General features: G+C 37.1%; 1 protein-coding gene across 15 annotated transcripts in view; it reads right to left on the bottom strand.

Annotated features, from left to right (window-relative positions):
- The window catches only part of Nck1 (NCK adaptor protein 1), a 138,038-nt gene that overhangs the window by 64,982 nt on the left and 48,743 nt on the right, over positions 1–24,313 (bottom strand). For 3 of the 15 annotated variants that reach the window (XM_021247396.2, XM_004834297.4, XM_004834298.4), the window contains exon 2: positions 9,845–9,912. The exons of the other annotated variants lie outside the window; for them this stretch is intronic. The gene's annotated coding sequence lies outside the window, so the exon portion shown is untranslated. The remainder of the gene's footprint in view (positions 1–9,844; positions 9,913–24,313) is intronic. 15 annotated transcript variants of the gene reach the window in all.

The following is a 24,313-nucleotide window of genomic DNA, read 5'->3' as shown; positions in this document are numbered from 1 at the left end:
AATAGACACAGAAGTGAGGGGAAGTATTTTGGAAAAAAAAAAAAGAAAAGAAATAGACTGACAGAATGGATTAAGAAGCAAAATCCAACAATATGCTGTATACAAGAAACACACCTAACTCAAAAAGAAATTCATAGACTGAAAGTAAAAGGATGGAAAACAGTTCTCCATGAGACAGGAACCCGGAAAAAAGCAGGAGTAGCAATCTTATTTGCAGACAAAGTAGATTTCAAACCAAAACTAATTAAGACAGACAAAGATGGTCACTACATCCTTGTGAAGGGAACAATCTAAGAGGAAGAGATGACAATCATAAATATATATGCACCAAATATGAATGCCCCCAACTATACAAAACAATATTAATGGACATGAAAAAACCAAACAAGCACTAATACAATTGTAGTGGGGGACCTCAATACCCCACTATCACAAATAGACAGACCATCTAGACAAAAAATTAACATTGAAATTCTAGAACTGAACCAAGTTATTGAACAAATGGACTCAATAGATGTTTACAGAGTGTTCCACCCGACAAAATACACATTTTTGGCTGCACATGGGTCTTCAAAATAGACCACATGCTAGCTCATAGGACATGTCTAAATAAATGTAAAAGAACTGAAGTTACTCCCTGTATATTATCAGACCATAGTGCAATAAAATTGGAGGTCAGTAACATAAGAAACCGCAAAACCCCCACAAACACAAGGAAATTAAATAACACCTTCCTGAACAACCAATGTGTCACAGAGGAAATTAAAGAAGAAATTAGAGAGTTTCTATAAAGTAAATGATAATGCCAGTACAATATACAGGAATCTATGGGACACAATGAAAGCAGTTCTATGCGGGAAATTCATAGCAGTGAATGCCCATATTAGGGAAACAGAGAGAACTTAAATAACCTAATCCAGAACCTCAAGCTCCTAGAAAAAGAAGAGCATAACAAATCCAAAGCTCATACAAGAGAGAAAATTATAAAGATCAGAGCAGAAATCTATGCAATGGAGATTAAGAGAATGATACAAAAAAGCAATGAATCAAAGAGTTGGTTTTTCGAAAGAATAGATAAAATCAAAAAGCCTTTAGCTAACCTTATCAAAAAAAGGAAAGAAAAGGCTCAAATCCATGCCATTAAGAACAAAAAGGGTGAAGTCACAACGGACCCGGCAGAAATCCAGAGGATCATCAATATCTACTTCAAGAACCTGTACTCTAATAAAATGGAAAACACAGAAGAAATGGACAGATTCCTACATACATATGAACTGCCAAAGTTAAATGAAGAAGATATAGAAATTCTAAAATCCCCAATTACAATGAGTGAAATTGAAAATGTAATAAAAAGTTTACCAACAAAGAAAAAAGCCCAGGTCCTGATGGGTTCACTGCTGAATTCCACAAGACATTTAAAGAAGTATCGCCATTACTCTTTAAACTCATCAAGGAAATTGAAAGGGAAGCAAGGCTTCCAAGTTCTTTCCTGGAAGCAAGTGTTACTTTGATTCCAAAACCAGGGAAAGACCCACCCCAAAAAGAGAACTACAGGCCAATATCCCTAATGAACATAGATGCAAAAATCCTCAACAAGATACTGGCAAACAGAATACAGAGGGTCATCAAGAAGATCGTACACCCTGACCCAGGGATGCAAGGATGGTTCAACATTCTTAAATCAATAAATGTAATACACTGTATTAACAGAACCAAGGACAAAAACCATATGATCATCTCAATAGATGCAGAAAAAGCATTGGACAAAATCCAACACCCATTCATGATAAAAACCCAATAGAAAATTGGAATAGAAGGTCTTTATCTCAACCTGATTAAGGCTATCTATGAAAAACCAACAGCCAATATCATACTAAATGGTCAAAGACTGAAAACTTTCACACTAAAATCAGGAACAAGACAAGGATGCCCACTATCACCACTCCTGTTAAATATAGTTCTGGAAACATTAGCCGCAGCATTTAGAAAAAAGAAAGAAAGAAAAGGAATAAAGACAGGAAAGCAAGAACTGTCATTATTTGCTGACAATATGATACTTCACATAGAAGACCCAAAAAACTCCATCAAAAGACTTCTAGACTTAATTGACAGATTCAGTAGAGTAGCTGGATACAAAGGTCAACACTCAAAAAGCAATAACCTTTTTACACACAACAGACTCTAGTAAGTCTGTTAGAGAAACAATTCCTTTTACAACAGCATCCAAAAAATGAAATATCTAGGAATCAATCTAACAAAGGAACCAAAAGACCTCTACACTGAAAACTACAGCACTCTGAAAATGAGATCGAAGATGTTATTAGAAAACAGAAAGGCTGAGGATTTAGCTCAGTGGTTCTGCTGCCTGCCTCTGAAATGCAAGGACCTGAGTTCGATCCCCGGTACCTAAATAAATAAATAAATAAATAAAAAGCTTCTGCACTGCAAAAGAAACCACCAACAGAGCTAACAGACAACCTACAATGTGGGAAAAAAATTTTTAGCAGCTGTACCTCAGACAAAGGACTACTATCTAGAATATATAAAGAACTCAAAAAAAATTAGATCCCCCAAATTCAAAGACCCAATTCAAAAATGGGCATCTGAAATGAACAGACATTTCTCAGACAAAGAAGTAAAAGCAGCAAGTATACATATGAAAAAATGTTCAACATCACTAGTCATTCAAGAGATGCAGATGAAAACAACACTGAGATTCCACCTCACCCCAGAAAGAATGGCTGCTATCAAGAAATCAACCAATAACAAATGCTGGCAGGGGTGTGGGGAGAAAGGAACCCTTCTCCATTGTTGGTGGGAGCGCAGACTGGTGCAACCACTGTGGAAATCAGTATGGACTATCTCAAAGAACTAGGACTAGAGGTCCCATTTGACCCAGCTATTCCCCTGCTGGGTATCGTCCCAAAAGAATTAAAAGAATCATACCACAACTATGTACATGCACCCATGTTTACAGCGGCACAGTTTGTAATAGCGAAAGCTTGGAAACAGCCCAAGTGCCCATCAACTAGAAACTGGATAAAGAAGATGTGGGGTTTTTTATAAAAAGGAGTACTACTCAGCCATAAAGAACGAGAAACTAGAGACATTTATCGCTAAATGGATACATATTGAGGCCCTACTCTTAAGTGAAATAAACAGGACACACGTGTAAATACCGAATAGTTTCTCTAGAGTGAGAAACTGAAAGTGTAATAAGGACTAAAAGGTATAGTAGATAATGTGAAATAGGAAGAAGAAAAGGGGCAAAGGGGAAGGGGAAGTCGGAGGGGTAGGGGAAAGAAAAGAAGGGAATGGAATTAATATGAGAATGATGAAAAAATGGAAACAAAGTCTTTGTAAATAGGGAGGGATGGAGAGGTTGAAGGGAGGGCGAGGGAAGGGGGAAAAATAAGAACCAAGAGAGATTATGTTAATGTGCAAATTTCCAGCGATGAATGTTATTATATTGTATACCTAAAATGTACCAATAAAATAATATTAAAAAAAAAAAGATTAGGGCATAGCAAAGATTGGTTGGGAAGCAGGCGTGACCTGTTAATTACAAAATCATAGCACAGATGTGCAGAACAATTCCCAAAGACCTGCCTGTGGATTTCTCAGAACTGGTGCAGGCTTTTGATAGTAGGGCTTAGGCCTGACGTCAGCCTGAGGAGTATGAGATACAAAAAGGCCAGTCCACACTGAGTTTTTGGCTACTGTATTTTTTTTTTTTTTTACTATGGAGCCTATATCTCTTCCTACTTTTACCTGGCCCAAACATGCTCTGCAGAGCCTGTTTCTTTTCCTACCTTTAATAAATGTAAAACCTTATTACCATTTGCACTTGTCTTGACCAATTCTTTGCTCAGGACAGAAACAACCTAGACACCACCCATAGAAGGTGAGTCTAGCACCCCAAAACCTGGTAACATTACTATGATTTTGTACACTTGCAGATCAGAAAGTTTCCATTAAAAATTTCTAAATAAATTTAATAAATATTATCACTATGTTCTGCTTAGTTTAGTTTGTTTTGTACTGGGAATTGAACCCAGAGCTTTGCCACTGAGCTACAGTCTCAATCTTTTATTTTTCATTTTGAGACAGGGTCTCACTGAGTTGCCCAGCCTGAGAATGAACTTTTGATCCTCCTGTCTCAGCCTCCCAGAGCGCTGGGGTTACAGGCATATGCCGCCACACTCACTACCATACTCAACTGTCTATGGGAGCTTTCAAGTTAGCAATTCATACTGTAACATTATAAAACGAATACTATAGACACTCTCCCTTCAGGTCCACAGGTAATGCATTTCAAGATTCCTGAGTGCCAGAAATCATGGATACCAAACTCTATGTCTTTTCTTATACAAATACACTTGTGATAAAGTTCAATTTATAAGCTACGCACCCTAAGGGATTAGCACTCATAATAAAAAAGAACAATTATAACAATATACCATAAGAAAAGTAATCTCAAAATTGGGCTGTACTCACCCTTCTTGTGGTGTGAGATGATGTAACACCCATGATGAGATGAAATGAGGTGAATGATATGGGCATTGTGATATAGTGGTAGGCTACTACTCACCTAAGGATTTATCAGAAGTACCACTGAGCCACCACAATGCCTGTTGACCACAGGTTATTGATACTACGGAACACAAAGCAGTGGATAACAAAACAATGAATAAGAGAGGGACTACTGTATATCTCTTTTTAGAAGTTGCTACAAGCTCAAAAGCCTTTTCTTCCTCTGCAAACTCCTTGACATTGGTGCTTAACTGTATTGTCACTGTATTGCAGAAATGTTTACTGGAAAAAAAATGTTTGCTGAATAAGCATAAGTAATTTTAATACAATGTTATAATCTCCAAAGCAATTGCATGAAAGAAACACTATCATTACCATTTCAGAACCAAAGATGTCTTCAAAGTGCAAGAAACTTGCCCGAGGTCATAGCTAGAAAGCAGAACAGCCAGTTTCCTTTCATCATTTCTATTATGTAAAATCTCAAATATTCATTAAGGAGAACACCCTAAACCTATTACCCAGCTGCAATCATTAATTCATGGTCCCTTGTCCTATCTATAGTCCCATCCACTCTTGCTTCCCCACTGGATTATTTTGAAATAAAATCCTTTTTTTTTTGGTACCAGGGATCAAACTCGGGTCCTTGCACTTGCAAGGCAGATGGCGGATCCACTGAGCTAAATCCCCGGCCCAAAATAAAATCCTTTTGTCTGTAAATATTTCAGTGCATTCCTTAAAAAAATTTTCATCCATAAATAGTTCAGCATATAGCTCTCAAAAGATAAATCATACTCATTCTCATTAAGCTGTATTTCTCATAGAGAGTAGAAAGCCCAAGGTACTCTCTGACCTCAAACTAATTAATGGACGTTTTTAACATTTCAGAACCTTTACATGAATATCACAAGAGCAGTCAAGCTAAATGTCCTTCCCTGAAAGGCTTTGCAGTTCTTAATTCCATATTAAATGGGTTCTCCTCTTTCCTTTTCACCTACTTCTGGTTTCTATTTGTAGCTCTTTTTCCTCCTCTTGAGCCATCTGCTTGTTAGGCAGTTAGACAGATGCCTTGCTGCATCAGAACATCACTTATCAGTATAATACTCTTCTCAATATACACCTTCTCTTAATAGCTCATCCATTTTTTATGGCTTCATCATAAGACCTTTGGTTAGCTAACTCTCAAATCTGCAATTTCATTTGTGTTCTCTCCTCCAAGTCATAGCTCAACATTTCTACTTGAGTATCTTGCTACCACCTCAAACTCAACATGCATCAGTTCCAACTCTTTATTATCTCCAAATTCCAGTTCCATCCTCTTTACCAATCTATTCATTACAAATCACCATCTTCTTACCCACCCAGCCTCACCTTAAGTCACACATCAATTTCTGTTGGTTTTACCTTTGAAATGTCCCTCACCCATCCTTTTCTGTTTCACTGAAACTGCCATCCCTAAAATCCAGCCCTTGAGCAATTCGTGTAAATTACCACATGAGCCTTCAGTTATACTACATTCTCTCTCCACATCAGTGTGTTCTGTACAGTAGTCACTCATTCCTACAACATACATACTGAATGACTACTCTAGGCTAAGTACTGTACTAGTTGGGTGCTGCCAGGATACAACAATGAGCAAGACAGACAACTCTTTCTAGCAGAGGACACATTTAAGAAAACAATTTTTTTCAAATAATTATAGATTGTGATAAATGCCTTAACAGAAAGAAACAAAATGCAATCATAAAGGACAGAGAATAGAAATGCTACTTTAGTCAGGTATCTTAGCTAAAGATGGAATTTACGCTGACACTGGAAGGTTGAATAAGATAGTCATGTAAAAATGTGAAGTACAGTGCTCCAAGCAAAGGAAACTGCAAAGCACACTAGAAGGAAAAAGCCTCACACATTATCAAAAATGACCTAATCAAATGTAGTTGGAGAGCATTAGGGAGAAAGTGGTACAACGTTAGGATTGAGCAACAGACATAGACCGATTTTATTCTGTGAGTAATAAGAAATCACTAAAAGGTTTTAAACAAGTAAATTATAATTCAATATACACTGTGACAAAAATTGCTGGTGCTAATATCTGTGTTTTAGTCTTCATCAGAATACCCTACAGTAAATTTCCCAACCACCCCTGCAGCTAGGTTGGATCATATGACTCAGTTGTGGCCAAAAGAATGGGGTTGAAAGTGGTATGTGCCACCGCCAGCCTGGACCCTAAAATTTTCCTCCACACTGATTTTCCCTTTCAAACCAAGTTCAAAAGCCACACGCTCATTATGTCACTGACATAAGGAGAGAGAGGAGCCTGTTTCCTAAGTGACTACATGAAGCAAAGGTCCCCCCAAAACACACACTGACTGATATTTTAAAGTAATACAAACTTCCACTGTGTTCAGCCACTAACACTGAGATAGGATAAAAGAAATAAAGACTGGTAGAAAGGAGACAAGGAAAACTAATTTTAAAATTGTCCTTTTAAGAAAAACTGCAGCTTGGGCCAGGGATGTAACTCAGTGGTGCCCCGCCTGTTTGGCAAGCGCAAGGTTCCAAGTTCGATCCCAGGTACTGGAAAAAAAAAAAAGAAAAACTGGAGCTTCAGGACACTAAAGGTAAAGTTACCTTTTTCCCTTCCACAAAACTCATACCTAAATTCTTGTCTTAAAAAGAGCTTGTGCTTTTTTTCCTGTAAGAATTTTTCACCTACAAACAGACCATTCCCTTTCACCTTGTGAATAACCTTGCACCTACCCCTTTCAGGTGCAGAATGAACCTTTAACCTGTAAATAGGTCAACACCCTTCAAGCTTTCTATAGATTCACGAATTCCAGATTTCCAACCCTAAGGCCATATAAATACAGTATACTCAGCTCAAGATCATAATGAATCTCACTTTCCAAACACCCACACTGCCTTCTGAGTATGTTGGGGTTTTTTTCCTGCTAAATAAATCTTTTCTGTGCCTCCTACCGAGGCATCTTGAAAATTCTTCTTCCATAATGGGAGTCAGCTCAGTGAACTTAACTCTGTGAGTTGAGGTTCCTCATCTCCTTGTTGGGGAACTTCCTCAGAACCTGTCTGGTGATAAGATCTGTTGCTTATTAGAATTATTTGTACATCATAACTAATACAGATATCTTAAAAACATTTCTCTAGATGCTGTGTTAAAAGATAAAGGCAGAAATAAAAAGACAAGACTCAACAAAAACATAACCTGATTAAAACTTGGCAAAAAAATTCAATACATGTTTGTCTAAATGTATACAAATGACTGCCCAACTACAATCATCAACCCATGGCCACTCAGCCTATCCATATTCCCACCCATTCTTCCTCCTTCACTGGATTATTGGCCTCAATGGATTAATAGCTAACAAACATATTAAATGATGTTCATCAGAACTAATCATTAAGGATATGAAAATCAAAAGCACAAAGAAGTATCTCTTCATACCCACTTTATGGTTACTATTAAAAAACAAAAGAATATTAAGTGCTGATGAGAATATGGTAAAAATGGAACTCTTGTGAATATTAGTAACACTGAATTGTACAGTAGCTACAAAAAAACAGAAAAGTGGTTTCTTAGAAAATTAAAAATATAAGGCCGGGGATTTAGCTCAGTGGTTCCGCCGCCTGCCTTGCAAGCGCAAGGACCTGAGTTCGATCCCCGGTACCAAAAAAAAAAAAAGAAAATTAAAAATATAACTACCATATGTTCTAGCAATTCCACTTATGAGTATTTATCTACAAGTGAAATCAGAGACTTGAACAGATATTTGTACTTCCATGTCCACAGCAAAATTTTTTCATAAAAGCTGAAAGGTGGAACCACCCTAAGTGTCCAATGACTGAAGCATATATATACAATGGAATATTAAGCCTTAAAAAGGGAGGTTTTTATATAAGATACAGCCTGGATAAATATTAAGAACAGAAAGTTAAATAAAATAAGCCAGGCACAAAGACAAACACTATATGATTCCACTTATATACTTAGTGATTGCCAGGAGCTGAGAAAAAGAATAAGGAACTGCTAAGTGGGTATGGAGTTCCCATTTTGCAAGATGAAAAAGTTCTAGACACTGGTTGTCCAACATTATGAATGTACTTACTGACACATTTAAAAATGATTAAGATGGTAAATTTTGTGCTATATGTTGTTCACCATAATAAAAGAAAAAATAAGTTAAGCCATCAGTCCAAGTGAAGTGATAAAGTAGATTGGACTTGAGGGGTATGTTGTTGTAAACAAAGAGTAAAAGAATTCAAGATGCTTTTGGAGATAGAAAAGACAAGACTTGCTGATGGACTAGAAGTATGTGAGGACAAGAGTGAAAAAAAGTATGACCCTTGGCTTCTAACAACTGGGTGGATGAAAATACCACAAAATGAAATGAGACTGAGGAATGGACAATATGGGATGAGGGGAGAGAATCCAAGAACAGTTTAAGAATGAGGAAATCAAGAGTTAATTTTGACTGTCTTAAGTTCAAGACACTCATGAGATATCCAAGTGGCAATATCAAGGAAACAGCTCACCAAATATTACCACATGGAAAAAAGAAAAGCCATCTTCATTCACCTAAGCCCTAACGAAATTCCAGATCCATGAACAAAAAGACTACTGTTGTTTTAAACCCTCAGTTGGGGCTGGGATGTTGTTTCATGGTAAAGCACTTGCCAGGCAGGCAGGAGGACCTGCGTTCCATCCCCAACAATGCAAAACCTCTCAGTTATAGGGTAGTTTTTACACAGAAAAAGGTAACTGATGATCCTACCTGGAGAAAAAAAAATTGTGAATCAGCCACTTCACACTGTTTTTTAAAATCATAGGAATAGGTTCTGGGGATTTAGCTCAGTGGCACCATGCCTGCCTTGCAAGCACAAGGTCTGGAGTTCAATCCCAGGTACCAAAAAAAAAAAAAAAAAAAAAAAAAAAAATCATAGGAATAAGGCCGGGGATTTAGCTCAGTGGTGCCACCACCTGCCTCACAAGTGCAAGGTCCTGAGTTCGATCCTTAGTACCAAAAATAAATAAATAAATCATAGGAATGAACAGTATCACCTAAGGGAAAATACAAAAATGAACTTCAGAATGAAGCTCTAAAACCTGTATTTAATAACTAAGCAAATAAAATACATCACTAATTCAACTACAAATTCTGAAATTTCCTGTCAGATACTCTATTAATTTCACTGTCATGAAACTTTAGCAGAACCTTCTGATCTGCTCACATCTACACTCTCTTTGGCAATAACTTAACATTCAGGGAATTCTCTTTACTAACACAGTAGGGATTACCTTTGTCTCTCTCTGTTCTTTCATTCAAGTTTACTCCTTCCTTTTGGTAGCAATCACACAACAGCTTTCTAGAAAAGGGAATAAGAAAAATATTTGGAAACTGTCTTCATTCTAGAGTTATGTATATTTAATAGTTTGGTAAAGAATTTCAGCCTAAGAATCATTTTCATAATAAAGATTTTGAGGGCACTGTTCAAACTGTCCCCTATCTTGTAAGCATATTGAATCTCTGTAATATAACCTCCCCAGAAGTTTACATGATCCTCTTTGCCCCACATATTCCAAAATTTCAGCAATATATTTCTCTGTGTGTGCTGTCTTCAAAGCTTCTGTTCCCTCAGCTTCAAAACTACTCTTCTTTGTGATTTTCCTGGCACTGTCCAGAGCCAATCTCGTCACATCTCCTAGGACACCTTTCCTTCAGGACCAATCAGCAATTGCCCCTCAGATGTTTGAGTTTTAGCCCCTCTGGACCATTCTTCAAACTTCCAAGTTCTAAGAATAACAAACTCTTTTTTTGTGCTTTCAGCCCTAGGACTAGTAATTACTTCCTACTATTACCTGGACTTTCTCTGTGATACTTCAATGTTCCGTAATTGCCTTTTCCAGTTATCTAGTGTATTAGTTTTCCGGGCTACTCTATCATTGGAAGAAAAGAAAATTTATTTCTTAGTTCTGGAGGCCAGGCATCCAAAACTTAGGTACTTGCAAGGCCATACTTCCTCAGATGATGTTTGGGAAGGATCTGTTCCAGACTCCTTCCTAGCTTCTGGTAGAAGGAAGTCTTTTCCCTGATCTTCTGTGTTCAAATTTTCTCCTTTATTAAAAAGAATGCCAGCTAGGGGCCGGGGATTTAGCTCAGTGGTTCCTCTGCATGCCTTGCAAGCACAAGGTCCTGAGTTTGATCCCCGGTACCAAAAAAAAAAAAAAAAATTTCAAAAAGAATACCAGCTGGGCATGGCAGCATTATGACTATACTCCCAGGTGGCATATGGTTGCCTCACTCTGGGAGGCTGAAGTAAGATCACAGGTTTGAGACCAACCTGGGCAACTTAGCAAGAGTCTGTCTCAAAATTTAAAGAGCTGGGAATGTATGAGTGTGAAGGCCCCTGGTTCAATCCTCAGCACTATTAAAAAAATAACACCAGTCATACCAGATTAGGGCACGGATTACCTGTGTGAAGACTCTTATTTCCAAATAAGCTCACATTCTAAGTGCTGATGATTAGGACTTCACCATACCTTTTTAAAGGACACAATCCAAACTATAAGATCTGGCTAAATACCTCTTTGTATTAGATTGTAAGTGGTTTGATTTTCATGTCCCTGACTAGACTCTTTCTTTTCTTTTTTTTTCTCTATTTATTTATTTATTTATTTATTTATTTATTGGTACCGGGGTTCAAACTCAGGACCTTGTGCTTGCAAGGCAGGCAGCAGCATCACTGAGCTAAACCCCCTGCCCACTAGACTCTAATTTATAGTAAATACCAGAGCACTTGCATAGCATATGTCAGACCCTGGGTTTAATGTGAAGCTCTTCCCCCCTGCCCAAAATAAGTGCATATTTATTTTCATTCATTTTTCCAGAGCACTCAAGGGAGCCTTCAATCTACAATATCATGATCCTCAATTTAGGGAATTTTTCTTGAATATCGTACCAATAATTCTCTTTTCTGTTTTCTCACTAGCACTTCGTTTATTTGGAAGCTTAGACTGATAATTTATCTTTCCTCATCTATATATTTTCCATCTTATAATTTATGAAAGATCTCTATTTTAACTTTCATCCTTTCATTCAATGTTTTGCTTTTGCTCTTGTAATCTTTGAAAGGCTCTTGTTCTGATTGCTCAAAATTCTTTTTTTCTACTTGCTTTGAATTCTTAAATGAAATGCTTTCCTCGTGTCTAGTGATCCTTAACAGCCTTTTATTTAAAAGAGAGATCTAAAAGCTGTTGTGAATAACTTAGTTCTCCTTCTGAGCTAGTAAGAGAAGCATACTCTTAATTCCCATTAATTACCTGAATTCTGGGAGCCAAACAGGAGAAGTCTCAATAAGAATACCAATATTTGAGGCTGGGGATTTAGCTCAGTGGTTTCACTCCCTGCTGCACAAGCACAAGGACCCGAGTTCAATCCCCGGCACCAAAAACCAAAACAAAACAAAACAAAAAGAATACCAATATTGAGCATTATCACTTAATTCAAGTGTCTTCTGTTGGAGAGCTGGCCTTCAATTATGTCTGCTGCCCACCTTCTCTCTGACACAAACTTTATTCTTTGCAGGACACTTTCAGTTTTCTACTAAGGCATGAAAGGTAGCAGTCACAGATGGGCGTGGTGACACACACCTTTAATCTTAGCACTCTGGGAGGCTAAAACAGAGAGAATACAAATTCAACCCAGCCTGGGCAACTTAATGACTTAGCAAGACCCTATCTCAAAAAATTAAAAAAGGGCTGGAATGTAACTCAGTGCAAAGGCCCTGTATTTAATCCTCAGGACAATGACCACAACAACAAAGGAGGAGGGGGAGGTCAGAGGGGGAAGGAGAAAAGAGGCAGGGGCAAGAGGAAGAAAGCAGCAGTCAGCTACACAAACTAATAGAATGGAGTCAAGCTACTATTTTGGTTAATAGTTTATTAAAGTATAATTCACATACCATAAAACTCACCCAATTTTTAGTATATTCAGAAAGCTGTACAACCATCACAATTTTAAAACCCTACATACTCTTAAGGAGCCAAATGCCATTTCCCTTTAACCGCACCAACTCCCTGCCCTAGGTAGTTACTAATTTACTCTTTACAGATTTACATTTTCTAGACATTTCAGACAATGAGAATCATATACTATGTGATCTTTTTACATACCTATGTTTTCAAGGTTTACTCATAATATATCATATAACACTGTGGTCTTCTGTGACTGGATTCTTTCATGGCATAATATTTTCAAGGTTCAGCCAGGTTGTAATGTATATCAGTATTTCACTCTTTTTTTTGAGACAGGGTCTTACTTGAAGGGTGACCTTGAACTCACCATATAGCTCATTCTGGACTCAAATTTGTGGTTCTCCTGCCTCAGTCTCAGAAGTGCAGGGATTATGGACGAGTGCCACCATGCCCAACCTTTCACACCTTTTTTATTGAATAATATTTAACTGTGTGAATATTTATTTCATTGAGTCATTTACAAGCTGATGGATATTTGAGTTGTTTTTACAGTTTAGCTTTTGAGTTACTTTTTGCTTGTTTTTTAACAGTAAAAGCTCTTTCTATATACTTTAGGCTGGCCTTGGACTCATTATGCAGCCCTTAAACTCACAGCAACCCTCCACCTCGGCCCAAGGGCTGGAATTAGGTGTATGCCACCATGCCCAGCTATTTTTCTAATTGCAAAAGTAATTGCTTTCACAGTAAAAAGCTAAAGATGACAGGTAAAACTAACGCATCCCTTAGCCAGGGCTATAATGTAAAAATTCAGAGAATACGTTGTACAACGTATTGTGCAGTGTTTACCCAGAAACCTTTCCCAGTGAGACACTTCAACTTTTCAAGAAATCTTCCTATTTTTAGTACCATTCACTTCCTCCTTGCCCAAAATACCTGATATTACCCATTCCTGAGCCCGAGAATTCTTGTCTACCTTTGCTGGTGCCAGTTTTCAACTGAACTTTTTTTCTTTGAGACAGTTTTACCATGTTTCAGGCTGGTCTCAAACTCGCTAAGTAGCCCATTAAGGCTTTAAACTTGCCATCTTCCTGCCTCAGACTCCTTCAGGCTAGGATTACAGGCATGCATCACCATGCCCAGCCTAGGACCAAACATTTTAAAATCTACTAAATTTACCACTAGTTCACTTACTTCTCAGCTTCTAAATTTTACTGCAATTACCTCTTCCATTCTTTTTACCTATGCAATTCACATCTTTTAAAAATGTCTTGGCAGGGATGGTTAGCTCAGTGGTTTTGCCGCCTGCTGCGCAAGGGCGAGGAGCTGAGTTTGATCCCCAGTACCAAAAAAAAAATGTCTTTGGGCTGGGGATTTAGCTCAGTGGCACTGCGCCTACCTTGCAAGCACAAAGTCCTGAGTTCAATCCCATGTTCCGAAAAAAAAAAAAAAAAAAAAAAAAGAAAAAGTATCTTTTACTATCACCTTCACTGGCTATTAAACTAAGTAACAGTAAATGCATCTTTCACTCGGCTATCTTTATTCAGCAGTACTTTCAATTATTTTACATCTTTAGTCTAATACATGCATTTTAAGGCTACACACTCTAAGCAGTTTTACCGTGCCATATTTTCATCATTCAGTTCAAAATAGTTTAATTTTTCCCCTAATCCCTGAGTAACTAAGAAGTGTATTAATTTTCAAACAGCTGACAATTATCTAGATTTTTTTGTCATTGTTTATAATTGATTCTGGCTTAATTCCAGTATGTCCAGAGTACACACTTTAGAATTATTTCAACTTTTTTCTATCATCTAGTATGCATCAATTTGGGAAAGATTTCCATATACACTTGAAAACAATCTGTATTCTATAGATGCTGGGTATAATAGTCTATGCATATCAATTAGGTTCATTTGTTATATTGTTCAAATATTTCACTCCTTTTTTCTTATGGTTCTAGTTATTTAGAGGGATGCTAAAATATCGCATATCATGCTTGTGTTAATTCTATCAGTGTTTTTTCCTACTAGAATGATAGACAATACTGAGTTAATAAACATCTGTGATAAAGATATAAACTGACAAATCATATACATTTTAAACATCTTTTAATCCAGTTATTTTACATTTAGAAATTGATGGGGGGGGCAAACTCTAAATATACTTCAAACTGCTTAGCACATTCATTTATAAATTCTCATTTAAGCCTTATAATGATCCTTTGTATTATCCCCATAATAGAGATGAAAAAATAAATAAGGCTTATGTAGGCCTAAGCCCAAACAAACAGTAAGTGATGGACCATATACTGGAACCTAATTTGTCTGACTCCAGAGCCTTTAGATCTATATCTACTGGCATGGAAGGATTGATCATAAAAACAGTCAGTTAGCAAAGTGTAGTACATGATAGTTTAAAAATAACTGCAAGAGTTTCCATATTCATACCAACGAGTCTGGAATATTAAAATAGTGGCAAATAAAGATATAATCTTGAAGAAAGAAAAATAATTATACAAGAAAACTGTAGTAAGACTTCTCATGCAATTAAGACTAAATATAAGTGAGCATTCTAAAGTTAGGACTTAGAAAGTTAAACCTTTTATCTCCTATAAAAATGTACTTCCTGTTTCTCCTGCTGCAACACATGGCCCACATTAATTTTCCCTCATTTCTGACTGATATCAGAAGAAAACTTCACACATATACATATATATGTGTGCATATACTGTACAATACAACATTTGTATATAGGTACATTATTGCCTGGAACATCTTAACCAGAGCAAATTTTTGTTCCTCCAGTTATGATTTGTAAACTACAAAGAGGGCTGATGAAAATGGCTCATTTAAGCTGTGATGTGGTCCTGTTCTTTGGGACCTAAAACTGCCCTTTTCCCCATTCTTGAAAGTACATGAATTGTTGGGCTGGGGATTTAGCTCAGTGGTGCCGCAACTGCCTTGCAAGTGCAAGGTCCTGAGTTCAATTCCCAGTACAAAAAAAAAAAAAAAGTATATGAACTGTTCAGATTCTGCACTGAAAAAAAACCAAAGAACATAATATATATAGTATTGTGTTGTGATTTAATTCATCAACACTATGCTTTTTCTGCTCTTTAACATTTTGCATCAGAGTGATTTAAGCAAAATGGCTGACTAGATTGAGCTTGGGACTTTCCTCCACAAACAGAACCTAAACAAGAATAAACAACTAAGGGGCTGGGGATTTAGTTCAGTGGTGCCGTCGCCTGCCTCGCAAGCGCAAGGTCCTGCGTTTGATCCCAGGTACCAAAAAAAAATTTAAAAACACAAAAGAAGAAAAAAACAACTAAGGGCCAGGGATTTAGCTCAGTGGCACAGTGCCTGCCTTGCAAGCACGTAAGGTCCTGAGTTTGATCACTGGTGCCACAAAAAAAAGGGGAAAAAACAACCAAAATGTTTGAGGTGGAGTGTCAGAGTACAGTAGGAATGTGGCAAAGGCATTGCAAAGCATGAAAATATATGTTGGTCTTATAAAGATGGGAACTAAGCCAGGTGTGGCAATGCATGGCTGTAATCCCAGCACTCTGGAGGCTAAGGAGGATCGCAGAGTTCAAGGCCAGCCTGGGCTACATAGTGAGTTCAAACCCAGCCTGAATTACAGAGCAAGGCCCTGTCCTCAAAAACGAGAGAGAGAGAGAGAGAGAGAGAGAGAGAAACTAAGCCACAGCATCTACCCTTTCATCTCTAAAGAACAGCCCGACGCAAGAGACTTTGCTAGGTGGAGAAAGGGTAATAAGTAGGAGGCCTGAGATAGTCTCTACTCATGCCACAAACACCTGAAACATTTACTACCAGAGAACTCTGCATCCCTGGCAGGCTAGGGAGCTGCCAAGCTACCACACTGCTACATTGCCAAGAACATGACCAGGCCATGTTGAACATTCCTCCATCCATGGAACACCACTAAATGAGCAAACATTCACATTACAGTTTTTCAGAAGAGAAGGGGAAAAGCACAGAAAAGGCAAAACTGAAGGAATTCATTGCCACTAAAATGGACCTACATGAAAGGCTTAATACAGTATACTACAATGCTTCTACAGTAGAAGCAAAAAGATGAAAACTACCATGAGAAAAACACAGATGATGGGGGCCGGGGATTTAGCTCAGTGGTTTCGCCGCCTGCTGCGCAAGCACAAGGACCCGAGTTCGATCCCTGGTACCAAAAAAAAATGAAAAATAAAATAAAATAAAAACACGGATGAGTATGAAACTCAACAGTAGAGCAGACAGACAAAAGAGAAGAGAATCCAAACACTTTCAATACAGAAAACCAGCAAACCACAAAGGTTAAGAAGAAAGGAATAAAGGATATACATGTACAGGTACAAATTCCCTATGATGAATGTTATGTATATCTAAAAATGTACCAATAAATGTTTTGCTTTTAAACAAAAGGAATAAAGGATATATAAAACAACTAGGAAGGGGAAGGAGACAGTATCAGGAAATGTACCACTTATCATTAATAACTTAATAATGACCATTGTGAATGGATTCAATTCCCTAATTTAAAAGACACAGATGGAGCTAGGTGTGGTGGTACACACCTGTAATCTTAGCACACTAGGAGGCCAAGGTAGGAGGACACAAGTTCAAACCCAGGTAGGGGATTTAGTGATTCAGCAGACCTTGTCTAAAAAATAAAAACTAAACAAAGGTCTTGTGGCTTTTATGTATATGTCCCCTGAGGCCTCTTATTCTTATAGGTGGGGTTTTGGGGAGTGACTGGATCATGGGTGTATGATACTGGATAAGTCTGCTGATTGGTTTTGCATAGTTCTGAGTGTGGATGATGGGTTTACTGAAGAGGGAAGACTCAACTCTGGGTGTAGGAGGTATCAATGGATAGGCTTATAGTCTGGACAGAATAAAAAGGGAAAGGAGAAGAGTTTGCACATGCTAAAAAACTGAAATCACAGCATATATCATCTCTAACCACAAAAGAATAAAACTAGAAAAGTACAACAATAATTTCAGAAAGTATACAAATATATAAATGTCAAACAACATTCTCTTGAAAAACTGAGTTGATGGGGAAATTTAAAAATTTATTGATAAAAATGAAAATGAAGGGCAGGGGATTTAGCTCAGTGGTGCTGCGGCCTGCCTTGCAAGCATAAGGTCCTGAGTTCTATCCCTGGTACCAAAAAAAAAAAAATGTAAAAATGAAAATGAAAACACAACATACCAAATCCTATGGCAGTACTGAGAGAGAAGTTTACAGCAGTGTTTATATTTTAAAAGTTAGAATGATTTAAAATAACCTAATGATGCAACTTAAAAACAAGACCCAAACCTAAAACTAGAAGAAAAAACAAAGATCTGAGCAGAAATACAAAAAAAAAATACAGCAAGATCAATGAAATCAAGAGCAAATTTTTGAAAAGATAAAATTGATAACCTTTAGACTAACCAATAAAATACTAAAAAGATACAAGCAAATCATTAGTAAAAAATATTACAGCTGATCACAGAAATACAAAAGATCTTAAGAACTGTAACAGGGGCCGGGGATTTAGCTCAGTGGTTTTGCCGCCTGCTGCACAAGCACAAGGACCCGAGTTCAGTGCCTGGTACAAAAAAAAAAACTACTATACACTATATAAACTACTAAAGTTGAGCCATGAGGACACAGAAAAAATAAACAGATCAGTAACAAGTACTGTAATGAGGATGAATCAGTAATAAAGTCCTAACAAAGAAAAGCCCTCAGCTGGTTGCCCTCACTGCAGAATTTTACCAAACTTCTAAAGAACTAATTTAATGCAAACTTTCCAAATTCATTCTATGAGCCAACATTACCCTATGCCAAAACCAGACAAGATCACAACCAAAAAAGGTAACTAGGACCAATACCCTAGATAAATACAAACACAAAAATTCTCAACAAAATAGCAAATTCAATACAAAAGCACATCAAAAGGATGATACACTATGTTCAAGTGGGATTTATCCCAGAAATACAAGGATGGTTCAGCTTATGCAAAATGATAAACTTAATACACCACAAAAAAACAGAAGAATAAAAACCACATGATTAAGGACTAGGGGGTGTAGCTCAGTGCTCAGCAGTACCGCAGTTGCCTAGCATGCTCAAGGCCTAGATTCAAACTCTCAATAACACTGCAAGGGGAAAAACAAAAACGAAAAAACCTTATGATCCTATCAATAGACACAGGAGAAAAAAGCATTTTATAAAATTCAATATCCCTTCAAGATTTTGAAAGGAGGAAGGAAAAAGAGAAAACTAAAGAACAAAAATATACAGAAAAGTAAACAATAGCAACAAAGTTTCAGAAGCTGAAAATTAAGAGGACAACTGGCAGAACTAACTCATTTAGTCAATTTCAGAAAAAATGAAACCCTAGCCAAGAGTTGAAAACACCAATTTATACCAGAAAATCTCAAAAGATTCAGAAACTGGCACCAGATGGTGCTCAAGGAGTTAAATTTGGAAGACTAGATGAAAACAGTCTGAGAAGCAGTTAAATCCTTAAAAAATTTCTCAACTCTACCTGCTGGTTATCTATCCTATTCTCACCAGCAGCTATTGGTTTATTCTCTGAAAAGGGTTTTAGAGTCTGTGAACTAGCCAGACATAGTAGTATACACCTATAGCTCCAGGTGCTGAGGTCAGCTGGGCAACTTAGAGAGAAAATTCTAAGAGATAGGGTCTCACTATGTAGTTCAGGCTGGACCCAAACTCGCAGTGATCTTCCTGCCTCAGCCTCCTAAGTGCTAGGATTACAAGCATGCACCACCATACCTGGCTTTAAAATAAAAAATCTTGGGCCAGGGATTTAGCTAAGTGGTTCCAGCGCCTGCCTCTCAAGAGCAAGGTCCCGAGTTCGATCCCCAGTACCAAAAAAAATTAAAATAAAAAAAATAAATAAAACAAAATTTGAAAATCTCTGAACCAGATGCATTAAAGGCCTGTGTACTCTACCAAACACAGGGGGAAAATAAAAAATCTACTTCATTATAAATATTTAAACAAAAAAATAAATAAATAAATATTTAAACAAAAATAAACCACACACCTGGTAGCAAACTTAACCCCTCAAAACAAATTGAAATTTTCCCTCATAAACAGGACCCAAAAGGAAATACTTCCTTCACATCGGGGTTTTCTCCAAAACCCTTTGAACCTCCATACCATAAAGTTCAAATTCAATATATTTTCTTTAAAAGACAAGGAATTACAATTAATTTAGGCTCTTTATCCCACGGCTTATTCAAAACATAATATACCTCAGACATAAACGTTAGAGACCAAAGTAAATAAAGAAAAAACAATTTAGGAGAAACACTCTGGAAGCCCGGAGTGGTGGCCCACACCTGTAGTTCTAGCACTAGGGAGGCTGAGGCAGGATGACCACAAGTTCAAGGCTAGCCTGGGCTTATAATGAGTTCAAGGCCACCCTGAACTACACAGCAAGATCCTGTCCTCTAAAGAAAATTTCCCAGAGGGCCGGGGATTTAGCTCGGTGGTTTCGCCACCTGCTGCACAAGCGCAAGGACCTGAGTTCGATCCCCGGTACCAAAAAAAAGAAAAGAAAAGAAAATTTCCCAGAACCTCCCACCCCAAAAAAAGTCTGTAAGGAAAAAGTTTTTGTTTCTGTTTTTGTTTTCTGGTAAGTCATTTATGGCCTCCAAAGTTGGGAATTTTCCATCCATGGAAAAGTACAGAATGTTATATAAAAAGGAATTTAGAAAAAAAAAAAGACCTTGGAAATTTAAAAATTCAACAGAAAGATAAGGAAATAAAATCTTTCAAATAAAATAGAGCAAAAAGACTAGATGAAAAAATTAGTAACCTAATGGGAGAGCCAAATAAATGACAGAAGAGTTAAAAAAGAAAAAACAAAACATTGTCATAGACTGAATTGTCCTCTTTCCTTTCTCAAATTCCCAATGATACCCTAACCCATAATATGACATTTGGAGTGCTCACTTCAGCAGCACATATACTAAAATAATATGACATTTGGAGACAAGGCCTTTAAAGAGGTAACTAAGATAAAGTGAAGTCATATGGGTGAGGCTCTAAAAACAAAAATAGAGATAGATCTATCTCTCCACAGAAAAACCAGGAAAAGGCTTCAAATGAACCCTGATGGCACTTTGATTGTGGACTTCTAGACTCCAAACCTGTAAGAAAACGGATTTCTGTTGTTAATAAGCCAAGGTCTATGGTATTTTTACAACAGCCCTAACAGACTAATACAACCATCAATGAAATAAATAAGTAAAATTTCCCAGAACTAATGAACAGTAACTATTTTACAGATTAAGATACCATACACACCCAGGAAAACACATTAAAAATAGATCTATACTTGCCAGGCATAGTGGCTCACACCTGTAATCTCAGCTGCTAGACAGAGGCAGAAGGATCACAAGTACAGGCCAGCCTGGGCAATTTAGCAAGATCCTGTCTCAAAATGAAAAAGGCTAGGAACATGGCTCAGTGGTTCAATTTCCACTACTTAAACAAACAAACAAACAAACGTTTTCCAAGTGATGTCCCCATGAAATTTCAGAATACAACATACATGAAATCCCAGAAAGACAAAAAACATTTTAACAATCAGAATCAGGCTATCAGTAGGGGGTGGAGTAAAAAAAAAAAATCAGAATATGTCTTCAGAATTCTCAAATGGATGGCAAGCTAGCACAAGACAGAGCAATGCCTTCAGAATTATGAAAGAAAACTATGTCTACATAAAATTTATTACCAAATCAAATCAAGTTGGAAGACAAAAATCAAAACAAAAATGGTTTCGCTAATGTAAGACCACAACCTCTCACAGGCATCTATTGTGTGATATACTCCATCACATAGAGGGGTTAAGCCTAATAATAATAATAATAATAATGATAATAATTTTTAAAAAGAAAAATGGAGTCACTAGTTTTATGGTTTTGAAAAATTACCAGAAAACTACTACGTACCAGTTGCAATGCACTGGTTCAAGTAGGTTAAAAAACCGCTAGATGTGGACATGCACATCTCTACTTCCAGGTATAAAGACATGAACTTTCAAAGCAGCATTATTCATAATAACTAAACACTAAAATGTCTATCAGTGGTAAAAAAAAAAAATTTCTTATATTCATCCAATGGAATGCTCCCATCAAAGAAAAAGAACTACTGCTCCACGCAACATCATGGATGAACCATGGAGTAAAAATAACCACCCAGAAAAATACAGTGGTACCTCAGTTCTTTTCATGATTCTCGCTGCAAACGAAACTGATTCTGGTTGCAAAGCAAACTTATTTCCCCAATAAGGTCAACGCTGAACCTAAACAATGAATTTGATTCAGTTCTCATCCAATTCAGTTTGTGACCAGAATCATGGAAAGAATTAAATTTGTGAGTGAACCGAAGTAGTACCACTATACTGTACAATTCTATTTATATTAAGTTCAAGAAGAAGCAAAAATGACAAGATGACAGAGGTCAGGAAAAAGATTAACTTTAGGGAGAGGGCAGGGCATCTTTATTATAAGAAGGAGAGAACCTTCTCAAGCACTGGAAACATTGTATACCTTGACCTGGGTGATAAGTGAATGTCTACAAATATAAAAATTCACTGAGTTATATATTTAAAGGTATGCACTTTGCAACAAAAAAATCAGAGATACTTCTCTAAACAAGTTCTCAAGAAATTAAAATTTTCAATTGGATACAATAGAAATTTATCAAAAGGAAAAATGTTTAAAGCTTTATATAATCTTTATTTCATAATTATCTATAAATAGCAAAATGCATGCAGAAATAATATTGAAAAAATGAACACCATGCCAACCACTGATTTCTCTGGTCTGAGAAATTTACTGGCATCTTCCTGTTCCTAGTAGCCACACTTAATATTAATGGAGCCATCCTAGAGGGAGAATATGATCACAAATTCCAAGGCAAAACAGACCTGGACTGTTCAAGGCCCAAAGAAGGAGAAAATGGCAAGCGAAGCAGCTATAAGTACACAAGATCCAAATTATGGAGGACCTTATAGGCCTTTTTAAGCACATGGACAAGAAATGGAAAAAAAAATACAGAAAAACCAAATGACATCATAGGGCAGGCTGCAAGTGGAATTACTGGGATGGGGTGGAGTTATACACTAAATATTCAAAATGTTTCTTTCAAAAATTATTACTCAATAACATGTAGTTTCTATAAGTGCTCAAACATTCCCAAGGAAAAATTTCCAAAGCCCTGTTAAATCAGTAAAATTTAACTGGACATGGTGGTGCATTCCTATAGTCCCAGCACTTTGAGAGGCTGAGGTAGGAGGATCACAAGTATGGGTCCAGCCTAGGCAACTTGGCAACTTAACAAGACCTTGTCTCAAAAAAAATATTTTTTTTTTATTTTTTGGTACCGGGGATTGAACTCAGGTCCTTGCACTTGCGCAGCAGGCAGCGAAACCACTGATCTAAATCCCCGGCCCCCAAATTTTTTTTTAAATGCTGGGTATATAGCTCAGTGCCAAGGCCTTGAGTTCAATCCCCAGTAACACAAAAATCATATTACAGGTTTATATAATATGGTTGGGATACTTTTTTTTTCTTTATAGGTCTTTTTTTTGGTACCGGGGATGAAATTCGGGTCCTTGCATTTGCACAGCAGGCGGTGAAACCACTAAGCTAAATCCCCGGCCCTTGTTATTCTTGTATGTAGGTATCAAGAGTTAAATGGTGTAAGACTGTGTAGAAATGTAACAGGTAAAATCTTTGGAGGGAATGAATGTTTTTCTCTTTTGATCTGAAACAGGTTAGAAGCTGCTTTTCATTTGTTGATTTCTCGTTTTTGTTTAAATAGGTTACCAGCTATAATTGTTGAAATATGCCTTTTTCTTAAAATCATACTTAAGTATTGGTAAATTGGACATGAGTATGATATGAATGATTTCTGCTGCAATGTAAAGAATCAGCTTTTTCTTCAAAAATTGTAGCACAGCCAAGTATAGTGGCACATACTCATAATCCCAGCACATGGAAGGCTAAAGCAGGAGGATCACTGAGTTTGAGGCCCGCCTGGGCTACGTAATGAGTTCAAGGCCAGTGAGACCTTGTCTCAAACCCAAAATTTTTTTCAGCACATATGATCTTTCCCAACTCATGGTGCTGTGCAGGGCATTAAAATAATAGGTATAACAAGGAATTTGATAGGCAGCACTTTATATAAAAAGTATCCCTGGTACCAAAAAAAAAAGAATAACAAGGTCGCCTGCCTCGCAAACGCAAGGTCCAGAGTTGATACCCAGTACCTCCCCACAAAAAAAGAATAACAAGGTAATCATAGCTGCTTCTATTAACAGAAACTTTAAAGTTAGGAGGGAAGAAAATGTGAAGAATATGTAAAAGCTAACTCCCCAAAATGGAATATGATTTTTAGAATGTTTTGCTCTACACTCAGATGTACTGTTGGCTCTTGACAGATGATCAGGCAAAAAGTAGCAAAATGTGAAACTGTTGCTGTTCTAACATTCAGAAAGAGGAAAAAAAATTTTTAGATCACTATATTTACTTGAGTGATAAACCCTCTAGATTTCTTCCAAACCATTACACAGTTTTGCAACTATCTGCAAGACTCCCAAAGATTCACTCCATGAAGAAATTCTCACAGACATGCCAGGTATGGTGGTACATGCCTGTAATGAGCATGCCTGTAATGGAGAGGCTAAGGCAGGCTGGGCGGTCAACTTACCGAGACTCTTATCTAAGAAAATTTTTTAAA

Source organism: Heterocephalus glaber, unplaced genomic scaffold (assembly GCF_053883595.1).
Source record: "Heterocephalus glaber isolate CG9 unplaced genomic scaffold, H.glaber_assembly_v1.0 deba00001504, whole genome shotgun sequence".
Taxonomy (NCBI): Eukaryota; Metazoa; Chordata; class Mammalia; order Rodentia; family Bathyergidae; genus Heterocephalus; species Heterocephalus glaber.
The sequence above is the reverse complement of the archived record's forward strand: the minus strand, read 5'-3'. Positions and strand labels throughout refer to the sequence as shown.